The sequence below is a fragment of the Maylandia zebra genome, linkage group LG11 (genome assembly GCF_041146795.1).
Source record: "Maylandia zebra isolate NMK-2024a linkage group LG11, Mzebra_GT3a, whole genome shotgun sequence".
Lineage (NCBI taxonomy): Eukaryota > Metazoa > Chordata > Actinopteri > Cichliformes > Cichlidae > Maylandia > Maylandia zebra.
Window position 1 is genome coordinate 37,658,060 of NC_135177.1, and position 12,962 is coordinate 37,671,021.

At 44.2% G+C, this 12,962-nt stretch overlaps 1 protein-coding gene across 1 annotated transcript in view; it reads left to right on the top strand.

Moving 5' to 3' along the window:
• LOC101479129 (collagen alpha-6(VI) chain) overlaps positions 1–12,962 on the top strand; it is a 69,328-nt gene that overhangs the window by 4,082 nt on the left and 52,284 nt on the right. The window contains exon 2 of the mRNA XM_076889560.1: positions 8,696–8,767. The gene's annotated coding sequence lies outside the window, so the exon portion shown is untranslated. The remainder of the gene's footprint in view (positions 1–8,695; positions 8,768–12,962) is intronic.

The window sequence follows — 12,962 nt, forward strand, 5'->3', positions numbered from 1 at the left end:
AGGTCAGTGTGTGCGCAGCGTGATTCACACGTTAGTCTGTGTGGGTTTTAAAGGCTGATGTGACCAACAACATGGCTGCTGTGAGGTCACTGTAACAGAGCGTCCACGTGTCAAAGTCTGGAGACAAAGCAGATGGTGGAGCGTGATGAGGACCCAGAGTGCAAACAGGGAGAACGTACAGTGTGAGGAAAACATGAAACAGCCCAAAAAGAGCGTATCTGTGGAGGACACAGATACGCTGACTAAGACTAAAGAAGACATCAACTCTAAATACTCGGGAGGCTGATGAGCAGAGAGCAGACACGAATCACCGAGCACGAGAGACTAAAGAACAGGAAGAAACAGACGGCGTCGTCTAACATACAAACAACAACAGGACACCAGGAACACAATCACAGTGTCAGGCCCGGATCTGTCACCCAGTATTTCCAGTTTATTTTGTTTAATGATTGTGTTATTATTTTATTGCGTCTAGTTATGTCTCTTCTATGTGTCCTTGTTCCCTGTATAAGTCTGTCTTGTCCTCTGTGCCCGTGTCCTCGTCCCTCTTATCTGCGTCTCTCCTTGCGTTCTGTGTCTCCCCGTCTGTCACGTCTGCTGTTCCTCGTTCGACATTTGTCAAGCTCGTCATGTCTTCGTCTCTTGTTGTTCCTGTTTGATTTTGAAGAGTCTGATGTTCCATGTTCAGTGTGTTTACTTCCTCTGTGGCGTTCAGGCTCATTTGTGTCAGCTGTGTTTGTCTCGCTACATGTCCCGTGAGTCTCGGCTCTTCATGTCTCAGGTTTTCTTCATGTTCCTGTTCAGGCTGTGTTCATGTCATAGCTTTAGTTTCTCCAGTTCACCTTGATTTAGTTTTTTGCTATCAGCCTAATAAACGGCTGGTTTTCTCTGTCCTGTGCCTGCTTTTGTGTCCACAAACACCCGAAACCCGTAACACACAGGCTAGACTACATGTAAGAGGATCTGAGAATGTAAACATAAGTAAAATCATCCATGAAGATCCGAACGAGAAATAAGAAAACACCAGTCAAAATACCACAATGCCAAATATAAAACTCAGTGTCAGCCTCTCTTTCGGGGCTCCAGGAAGTCCGAGCTCACGTTTCTGATACGATTTTATTTTTTAAATGTCATTGATCAGCCTTAATGCACATCCAGATGTGTACAAGCTGAAACATTCTGCCTTTGGGCCTCGGAGCGGCTGCGATGGAGGCAGATGTTTCACTTTAAGCTGCTTCACTGATGAGATTTCTCTTCTTGGATTTTTTTCTTGCAGGGAAGAAAAACCTTCCCCAGTGAACAAGTGTGCTCCACTTCTTCAGTAAGTCTTTTTGTTTCTCGAGCAGATGTTGGGAGTCGTCTCATTCTCGAGGTGGTGCGGTGAAGGTTATTAGCACCAGAAACTAGTTTCCTGTCATGGGAGCTCCAAGGAAAAGGCGGGGCCTGTACAGCATGCAGGGTCTGTTCCTCTGAAGAAGGCGGGACTTTCCTAGAGAAGCACATAATGAGCTGAGGGAATGAGGTGCGCTGATCAACCATGGAGTCAAAGCTGTAAGCACACAGTATGCTTGGTGTGGTTCTGAACATATGTACACATGTTATATCAGCACCCTCTGAAGAGCCCACCGGTGTGTCCTCTGAAGCAACACAGAGAAGCAACCAAGTATGTAGGCCATGTAAGAGCTCAAGGAAGAAAACAGGAAGCAGGTTTCCTGCAGAACAACATGTAAACTCCACAGACCAATCTGGTGTCTTTAGCTATAAATTACACTCACATGAGCAATCACTTCTCCCCCACTGCAGGCTGGTGGGAGGAGTGGAGACAGCAGCAAGGCGTTTCCTACAGAAAAAGTTACAGCTCCCTATATGGCTAACCACTCGTGTGCTGTATGTGTGGAGGGCACGGACGCAGAGCGGCACATCTGTAAGTGACTCGCAGCCTGTGCATGGGTAGGATGGCTGCAGCGATTTATCTGGGGGAAAGGAGCAGATAGTGATTGATTCAGAGGCTGATGTTCATGCAGCTTCTCTGTGCAGTTTTCATTGGTTCAGAAACTCCTCAGTTTTAACCTGTGAATTCATTTATTTCAGTTTGAACATGAATGTTGTGTCAGACAGTAGAAAGGTGACGCTTAGCTATGAATGTTTCCTGTAAAGGACGACAAGTGTGGGAAATGATTCATTCCTATTGCTGATTATTATTCATGCAAAGACTAACAGGAGCTGATGCATTTAAAGTGCTTTGTTTGCATTTCATCTGTGAGGTAAATGAGGCTATGGAGGCTTTTTAATGCACAGAATGTGCAAAGTTTTTTTTCCTGCAGCAGTTTTTGTGATGATTGTTTGATTTTTAGTCAGAGACAGTCGTTCAGATGTTTTACTTTGTGGTTCATCACTGAGACGCGATGAGGTGCAGTTTTTTATTGCTGGTTGGGTTTTGTGGTTTGTAGAGTCTTTGTTAGCCTCAGCCTGCGGTGCTGCAGTGTGACTGTGGCTTCATCTGAATACTGCTGACTCTGAAATGTCTCAAATGCTCTAACGTCCAAAATCTAAAGTGCTTTTTCATTTCAAGCAGAAACTGTTTGGCAAGGACATCAGTTTAGTTTTTATCACAATCAAACTCAGAGTCAACTTTTCAGCTGTTAGCTTTTACTGCATGAGAAAAGTTTGCTGGAGGCTCGGGTGGAGTCAGAGCCAGAATGCATGGACGATCAATACTTTCTGATTAGGGCTGGGTGTCCTCACCGATTTCTATCATCGAGTGTGAAAAACTCTGATCGTTTATCAGCACGTATCCATGTATAAGACAAAGCTGACGCTGTGAGGCTCCATCAGAGGTGTGAGCATCACCGCAGACGTCTTTGTGTCAAAGTAACTGAGGATAAAACATGAAGCAGGTTCTCCTGTTCTGGCTTTTTATAGCAGAGAAGCTTCAAACTCTTCTGCAGTCGATCAAAGACTGAAGCAACCTGATGCTGCTGAAGTGAAGCAGAGTCACAGAGGTTCGATCACAGCTGAGCAATCATTGTGTTTCAGCCCCGACGGCTGTGGACGATCCACGCTCTGTGGACGATCCACGCTCTGTGGACGATCCACACTCTGTGTTTCTGCTCTCATCTCCTGGTTGAGCTGATTCTGGAGTTTCTGATTAATTACATTTATATTTAAATCCAGGATTTAATGAATCGAGATCACTTTATTCAGACCAAAACCGATTTGAATCAGGAAATAGATTTTGTTTTTAAACACAACCTTATTTCTGATCGATTCCTCTGTTTCAAACATCCTGAACTTATCTTTGGGATGAAGACGCTAAAAACAGATTTCTGAGAAAACAACATTTGCACAAGTTTTATGAGATTTTTATTATTTAAAAGGACACAAAACACATCAGTTAAAATATTTAAACATGTTAAGATGTGACCGTCTGTTACAGACAGACACAAAATATAAAATGAAAACATTTCTTATCATTCTGTGAGGTGTTATTTCAGTTACCTTCATTTGGGTCCCCTGACGTGAGCTCATTTGAATATTGCCTACACCACCAAGATCGCACTTAAGTTTGTTTGGTTTTTAATTTATTGATGAAAGTTAGTGGGTCCTCCTCTCAGCCAGGAGTCATGAAATCCATCCCAGCATTAATCTGAGGATTAATCTGGGGTAGGAGACAAACACAAGTCACTGCCTTTGAGTAACATCGAGCTTAATGTCCACTGAAAAACACCAGAAACAGACAAAGTTCAGATAATCAAATAATAATCAAACAAATGTGTTGGAGAGGAAGTCAAACTGTTTTTAAGGATGAGGATGGCCGTGCGAGTCTCGCTGCGTGCCGAGGCTCTGCAGGCCCTCGCGAAGATGCAGACATTCATGGACGCTGTGGGATCTCAGAGCTCTAACTGCTGAGCTGTGAATGTAAAAGCTTCGAGTTGAAGCTGTGCTGTGTGGTTAATGTGTTCGTATCTGTAGACTAATATTGAAAACAGGACAAATGACGCTGATAAAAGCTGACATCTGTAAAACAAAGATTAGTTTCTCTGCAGGTTTGTGTCGTGTTTTTGTCACTGTTGAACTTCCATACAGTGAGCCCCCATCCTCTCCATCTGCAGCTCCTCTGGTTTCCATTTCAGTCTTTGGACGGCGCCTAAAAAGCTCTGCAGTTTCATCATATAAGAGCCTAAAATGTGTCTGCAGTGCGTCAGTGAGGTCCCCTCAGCTCCAGGAGAACATTCCAGAATCAGCACCGCTCTCCAGCATTTTCTCGATGCTCTCAGCCTCTTCTGAAAGATTTTATTTATGCAAGCATGCAAATTTGCATTAATAGGGGCGTGGCCTCTGAGTGACGTTTAAGAAAGCTTTTATTCTGAAAACTGAGGGTGGGGGTTTCCACTGTATTCCACTCGTCAGCTTATTAAAATCAGTTTATGACACTGATCTGACACACCACACCCACAACGATGGACACGCCCACACTGTCGACTGCAGCCATGTATGACCTGCTCATTTTATAGCTTAGATCCCCTCCTGTGAGCCATACGAGAGAGTGTGTGTGTGTGTGTGTGTGTGTGTGTGTGTGTGTGTGTGTGTGTGTGTGTGTGTGTGTGTGTATAGACTGTTGGGCCTTTTTTGGTCAGAGTTTACATTTCTAGGCAAGGCAAGGCAAGTTTATTTGTATAGCACAATTCAACAACAAAGTGATTCAAAGTGCTTTACAGAGACATTAGAAACAAGAACAAATAAAAAGCATGATTTAAAATTGAATAAAACAAGCAAATAAACTAACTAACTAATTAACAAACAAACAAACCAACAAACAAACAAACAAACAACAGTATATAAAATCAAAACAGATAAAATCAGAACAGTAGATAAAATCAGTAGTTAAATGTAAGTTTTGAAATTTAAGCTTAAAGTGTGGATTTGGTGCTTTATTCAAATGCAGCTGAGAACAGGTGAGTCTTCAACCTGGATTTAAATAAACTGAGTGTTTCAGCTGATCTGAGGCTTTCTGGGAGTTTGTTCCAGATATAAGGAGCATAAAAGCTGAATGCAGCTTCTCCGTGTCTGGTTCTGACTCTGGGAACTGATAAAAGACCGGATCCAGATGACCTGAGGGATCTGGAAGGTTCATACTGGGTCAGGAGGTCACTGATGTATTTTGGTCCTAAACCATTCAGAGCTTTATAGGCCAGCATCAGGACTTTAAAGTCTATCCTCTGACGGACAGGCAGCCAGTGTAAAGACCTCAGAGCTGGACTGATGTGGTCCACTTTTTTGGTCTTAGTGAGGACTCGAGCAGCAGAGTTCTGAATGAGCTGTAGTTGTCTGACTGATTTTTTAGGTAGACATGTAAAGATGCTGTTACAGTAATCAAGCCTACTAAAGATGAATGCATGGACTAGTTTTTCCAGGTTCTGTTGAGACATCAGATCTTTTATCCTTGATATATTCTTGAGGTGATAGTAAATGTAAATGTAAAGTCATTAGCAGGGAAAGTTTGTGAAGGCAGGGACCAATCAGATCATGAGATTAGAATCAGACCCCTCCTCCTGTGTGTGTGTGTGTGTGTGTGTGTGTGTGTGTGTGTGTGTGTGTGTGTGTGTGTGTGTGTGTGTGTGTGTCTGCTCTCGTCTCGGTGGGCTGTGATAAGCAGCACAAATTCAGAAATTCCTCCACAAACAGTGACGTAGCCTCTGCAGAACAATCCAATCTGAGCTGAACAGCTTGGGTTTAAGGACAGCTTTCCTCCCGTCGGACGACCTGTGTGGTCACTAGCAGTAGAAAGTGGAGGCTGTGGAGATGGTGTCTGTCTCCTGAATCCAAACTGGAAGCTGGTTCCACAGAAGAGGGGCCTGAAAACCGAAGGCTCTGCCTCCCATTCTACTTTTAAATACTCTATTTTGAATTTAAAATAATTATAAAATTTAACGTGATATGGTGATATTTACATTGATGCATGTGTTTGATAGTAAAACGAGACCTGTACGGGGAGCGGGCTGGGCCCGGGTCTGAACTGAGCTCCTGAGTGTTCTCGAAACTAAATCAGTTTGTCAGCTGGTCATGATTCACGAATGCCTCCCACTGCATCATGTGACACGGTGTGAGGCACATTCACTGTCTCACTAAAGAAACACAATCATACTTGTACGTGTAATCATCCCACTTGGAGGGATTATGAAGTGGGAGTTTTCACCATAGTTGAATCTGTCCAACTTTCATTGTTTTATTCTGGGAAACATGAACCCAGCAGCCGCCGCCGCCAGGGTCTCATAATGCTTTAGTTTTGGCGCATGAACAGAAACCGTGAGCGAGTTTCTTACTGGAGGACATGGACCTTTGGAGTCTTTTTAACATCTGCTGATGTTCTGAGCTGAAACTTGTGCATCGGGCTCTGCTCTGTTATGATGGGAGGATGTGACTCTCGCTGGCTCAGTTTTTGCATCTGGCCTGTGTTATATTCACAGAGCATCAGCTGATGGCACGGACATACAGACATGTTGTGTTCTTTAATTTTCTGCTGCTTTAATAACCCTCCTGCCTTCTTGGGACCTTTTTGTGCCACTTACATGTGTTAAATAATTAGAATCTAAAAAAAGCTCCAGGTACAAACTCAGCGACAGTTCGAGAGGCACCGATGACAGTTTGTCCTGGAGCATACATCGAGATGCCAAATTAGGAAAGACCTCGTCGTCCCGGCAGTCGCCTGAGAGCAGATGAGCCGAGCAGGTGCGATGGAGGCTTTCGTGTACATGTTGAGTGTGTTTGGGGGAAGCGGAGACGTCCCTGCAGACACGCCACTCCTCCGCTCACATCTGATTTATTTTTTCCTGTTTATCTGCTCTCGGGCAGGACGCTGGCCTCGCAGCAGGAAGCTCCTTTGGTTTTGTGTATTTTCTGTGTACACATGTGAGACTGATGGATCAGCAGCAGCTTTGGAAGGTGAAGCAAAAACTGAAAAGTGGTTATGCAGTGCCCCGTCTGATGGATTCATCCTCACATGAATGGAAATCTCGTCAGTGCGCCATAATCTGTACTTTGATTCTAGGACTCAGCAGCTTTGCATGATTAGCTGTCCAAAATGAGCCTTCTTTATCTCACACTGGGCTACAGCTGTTCTCACCTTTCTTCTGATTGGCTGCCCCTGAAAAACAGAGGGCTTGAGGTGGGTGTGGCTTCTGTGCCATGAAAGCAGAATGCAAGCACTGAGCTCAGTGTTGGAAACAGTCATGTTTAACATGAAGGTCCACCAAAGAGACAAAGTGGACCTAGTGTGCTTTTCATGACTGCTTGTCATATACCAGCATCGGATGTGAGCTGGAACATCACACGGGAATATTTCTAACACCTTGAGTTATTTTCCAGTGTTAGAAGATCAGCACTGCTCAGTGTTAGCCTTTGTTAATCTTCAAAACTGACTGGGTTACTTTTAAACATATAACACTGTCAAAAATGTAAATTTAACACTCAACAGTGTTGTATTTAACACTCAGAGGAGTGGACCCATATAGACACTCTAGTGTTAATTTAACACTGGAGATTTTGCTGTGTAGCTTAATTCTCAAGCTGGGAGCGTCACACAAAAACAGGTTCCTGCTGATTAGTGTTCCGATTTTTACTCTGCAAAACCGGAGCTCCGCCTTCTTGGATGGTCTGTTAGCACAGTGACTTCACAGCAGCCATGTTATGGCCCCGCCCCTCCCCGAACCTGATTCTGTCGGAGGTTTCTTCCTGTTAAAAGGGAGTTTTTCCTTCCCACTGTCGCCAAAATGCTTGCTCATAGGGGGTCATATGATTGTTGGGTCAACCTCACAATATAAAGCAACTGTTGTTGTGATTTGAAACAGGATCCAGAGGTCCAGCTGCTACGTCTTCTCTGCTAATGTTTCATTAGCGCCCCTGCTGCAAACCACAGGAACACCTGTGAAGTCCTTTTGGTAAACCACTCTGCCCTAACCCTAAGTGTAACGGACTTCAGCTGCTCTACAGTTTCTGTGACTGTGCTGTTACTAGAACAACAGACACGTGACACTGTCTGTACTTTAAAATGACAGAGGAAAGGGTACTGGCACTTCAAATAAACCTCAGAGTCGACCACATCAAGACGAGGAAACCAAACGCTGTTTTGTTTTTGATTTGTTTGCCTTACAATCTGAACATTTGTAGCTTCCCACACATGTAAATTAGCAATGGTTTCCTTTGACAGAACATGAGGGAATACCTGCACTTCAAACGGGGCAGCTTTAATCCCAGAACAGAGCAACATCAGTCTGACACAGCATAAAAGGTGGTTTGCAGCTGTGCAGCAACTGTACGCAGGGGAAAGCAGTTTTGATGTAACATCCAGCAAAAATCTTTCAAACTGAATCCGACGAAATTCATCAGCTAATGACATCTGGAAACGAGATCAGCTGACCTCACAGCTTTGTCTGAAGTTACACGTTAGATGGCCCTTTGACCAAAGCGGAAACCAAATCTGAAGTCAAGCTGTTAACTGCATGATGGAAATGTGTTGTAGACACAGCTCTGCGTGCAGCTGCAGCGCCTCATTGAACAGATGTCTAAACAAAACGAGGTTAATTAGATAAACCCAGAGTTCCTCCTGCGAGTGAGCGTTTGGCATGTCGAGGCAGCGCTACGGGTGAAGCTGCTGGTTGCTGATGCTGACTCTTCTTTGTTTGTTTTTGTGATCCAGGATCATCAGAGTCTCCTGACCACCCGTCATCCAGCTGAAGTGTCCTTGAGCCAAGCGCCGACTCTCTGCCAGGTAGTGATTTATGTTTAAAATCCTGCTTAAACGTTTAATAAAGAAGAAGAAAAGTCAGTTACCGAACTGTAAAAATTTAAAAAACGGAATATATTTTCTAATTTCTGGCTGTGGCTCAGGTGGCAGAGCAGGGCAGCCACTCGTCAGAAGGTCGGTGGTTTGATCCCAGGCTGCCTCCTGATACTATAGCGCTATACAAATACAGGCCATAGTCTCGTCACTTCTATCCTTGGCCATGAGTGTTCGTAAACATGTGACATCTGTTTGGTTTCTCCTTGCACCTCGCAGCTGATTCACTGCACACATACACTGACACCTGAAATAAGCTGTGAAACCTTCAGTGTTTAATTAACATTTCATCACAGATGCTCGAATCTTTGTTCTTCTTCTTTGGTGCTTTAATCTCGCCTCAGAGGGATTCACCTCCTCCACTGCTGCGGTGACGTTTGTTGGTTTGGGAGCTGATTGTGGAGTTTTATTGGTGGCTGAAGCTGATGTTGGGTCGTCTCTGATCCTCTGTGGTTTTCATCTGTTGCTGCTTAGTTTAAGTTGTGACAGGAAGTAATTACATAATTAGCTTTAGCTCCGGCTTTCTCCAGGATGTTACTGCAACAAATCCATAATGAGGAGTTTCCTGCAGATAACTATCGGTTTTAGTTCTGAGCCCTTCGAGTTTGCTGTTTGATTTTCTCTCACATTGGGAACATTGTGAGAGAAAATGCAAACAAACAAGTCAAAAGTGGTTTTCTCACATTAAAAAGTGCTGAAAAAGCTGCTCCAGTGTTCAAAAGGAAAACATAAAAAGCATCTGCAAATACAGGATTTAGTTTCAGTCAGTTTCCAGCAACCTGAAACACAGAAGGCTCCCAATGAAGAGCTCTGTGTCTGTAGCTCCTCATCACATGTCAGTGTTCATGTGGTCCTAGATTAGAACCAGGCCCGCATGGTTCTGTGGACGGTCTTGCAGTCCTCCCCTGCAACAGAAATGTAATTTCTGGTGAAATGCCTGCGTTCGAGTAAAACACAAAAATCAAATGATACTTCAGCACTTTCATGTTTTTACTGCCTGGGACAAACACATGCATTTTAAATACTAACCATTCGCCCTGAAATCCGCTGCTATGGCACTGCATCAATATCCACACCAGCCGCCTGATTCACATCTTTGTCTTAGTGTTTACGTCTGAACTTAAAACGCACAAAGCAAAGTTGAAAACCAGCAGACGACTCTACAAACACGAACAGGTAGAAACGGAGGCTGCGTGCTCGTCGCTCAGGCTGCGGGCTCGGGTCGGCGTGCGCTCAGCTCTAACACCAGTCTGGGTTCTTGGCTAGCTTAGCGTTAGCATGCTGTCTGTGCAGACACTTGCAAAGACCAAAGCTGTGTTAGCAGCTTCTGTCCAATTTTACTGTCACACTCTTGTCCTGTTGTGCAATAAAAATAAAAGTAACGTCCACATCTCCGCTCCTCAAAAGCTGTATTGCTGTAGTGCTCCATTGTCTGCCTTCCAGTCGATTGCACAGGAAGAAAAATGTCACGGTGCGACCCAGTACCAAGACATTTTAGTTTTATTTTGTTGATTATTGTATTTTTTCTCCATGTTTCCTGTTTTATTTTGAAGGAGTCTTGTGTTCTTTGTTCAATGTATTTAGTTTCACTTCCCCTGTCCTGTCATTAGGTTCATGTCAGTTTCCTGTTACTAACATAATCACTTCCTGGTTTTGAACCACCTTCAGCACAGAGACCGAATCAGCCCAGACTCCTGCTGCTGTCTCTGGCTGCACCGACCTGATGTTTGAGCCAGTTTATGTCCTCGGTGCATTAACAACACTCCGTAATTTATGTTGTTTGTTTTCAGTGGCGACTACCGATATCAGATTTTAGCCCCGGTGAGAATTCTGCGAAACCACAAATATTTTTAAGTAACAGAGCTTTGGTTGGTTTCCTAACTCTGAACAAAAACATGCTGAGGGATTTTAGTTTTATGGAGTTCTCCTCTTTGGACCCTCACTGCCCTCTTTTCAGGCTCCATTAACATTCGTTCAGCTTTAGAGGCACTTTCAGTAAATTAAGCTAATGCGAGACGCCTCGTCAGAGCTGCCAGACACGAGGGGGGGATTTTTTTTATGATTATAACTCTGTGGGTAACACCAGTCTGCTGGTTAGCTAACGTGTGCTTACAATGCTTCCTTTGTGTTTGTATCACTGTTACAGCTGTGCATATTTTTATTTTCACATCTCCAAACTCTCAAATAAGAGGAGAAACATGCATAAAACGAATCCCAGGCGTTTGGGCTCTGAATATTCAGTTTTAAATCTGACCACACCTCGTCGCAGATGTCAGCTGGTCAGGGTAGAGTAGGTGGTCAAGTCTCTGGGCCACCTGCAAGGTGATGAGCCCACTAGGAATAGCCAGGCCTCGCCAGCTTTCAGAACAGAAGAAAAGGCTCGGATGAGGTGAAACAGTCGGGTTTCCTTCAGTTCAGAGTTTAAGATTCAGATACGAAGGACTGAGAGGCTGCAGGAAGAGCCGGAGAAAGGTCATTTGTGAGCAGAGATGGGCAGTAACGTGTTACTGTAATCCGATTACTTTTTTTGACTAACGAGTAAAGTAAGGGATTACTATTGCAAAAACGGTAATTAGATTACCGTTACTTTCCCGTAGGAACGCTGCGTTACTGCGTTACTAAAACCGTGATTTTTTGCGAGAATGTCTCATGACAGTGACGTAAGCGAGTGCGACGTTCGCGACAACAGCTGTGTGCAGATCAACAATGGATCATATATCAAGTGCAGAGAGAGTATGAGCGTGCAGCGTTTAAAGCGTGGAAGTACTGACCTTACTTTGAGTTTGATTCCATAAAAAGTGACAAAAACATTAGTGCCCGCTGTGCGTGGGAAGAAAACTTCTTTTTACAGCGAAAAAAACCCCTAAACTTCCAACAAGCACCGAGTAGCTACGACGTAATGGGAAACTCACAGAGAAACTCGCGGATTCTTCCACTGACCGCAGCACACCTACACCAGGGTAAACCTCCGCCTACCCCACTCCTGCTTTACAGGTGAAAATAGAGCAACAGGACCGCTGAGTCTTTGACTTTATTTATTTTAGTAGTAGTATTTATTTATTGTCATTGTCAAGAACAATGAAATTGCGTTTGGGGCTTCCATACAACCCAAAAAAAGAAGAAAATAATAAATACCCCTTAAAACCCAAGTGTACATATTTAACCCAGTGTGACTCCAATGCAATAAGACAATCCTTAGCAATAATGTTCGTAGAAATTCAGACAAAGACCTGAGAAACATGACAAAATACAACAATGCAACCCATTCAATATTATTGTACTGTGAGATATGATATCAGATATGATAGTTATCTATTTAAGAAAGAGGGGGGGGCAGGAGGGGGAAGAGAATAAAGATATGATGCACCAATGCAGACCAGTTCATTGCTATTAAGAAGTTGGATATGGTTATTGTCCGTGAGAGGGGGGCAGAGAGTTCAGGAGCCTCACAGCCTGTGGATACAGGCTGTTGGCCAGTCTGGATGTTCTGGCCTGTATAGACCTGTACCTTCTCCCTGAGGGCAGCAGATGGAAAAGGTGGCGCGCAGGGTGATGTTGGTCCCGCAGGATACTGTGCACCCTCCTCAGACAGCGAGTGGGGAAGATATTACTGATCTCTGGCAGACTTGTTCCAATAATTCTGCCAGCTTCTTTCACCACCCGCTGGAGTGCTTGCTGATCGGCCTTGGTGCAGCTGGGGAACCACACTAGAAATCCATACGTCAGAACGCTGCTGATGGCACAGTTGTAGAAGTTCAACATCAGAGATCTGGGAATGTGTGCGCTCCGCAGTCTCCTCAGGTAGTAGAGGCGCTGTTGGGCCTTCCGTACAACTGAGGTGATATGGTTGCCCCAGGACAGGTCCTCGGTCACAGTTACCCCCAAGAATTTAAAACTGCTCACCCTCTCCACCGCCTCACTGCCAATGAAGAGAGGCAGATGGTTGTTATGGCCCCTCTTCCGGAAATCTACAATGATCTCCTTGGTCTTTTTGGTGTTTAAGACCAAGTTATTGTCGTGGCACCATGACTCTAGTTGTTGCACCTCTGTCCTATAGTTTGTCTCATCATTGTTGGATATAAGTCCGAGCACTGTAGTGTCATCTGCAAACTTAACAATGAGATTG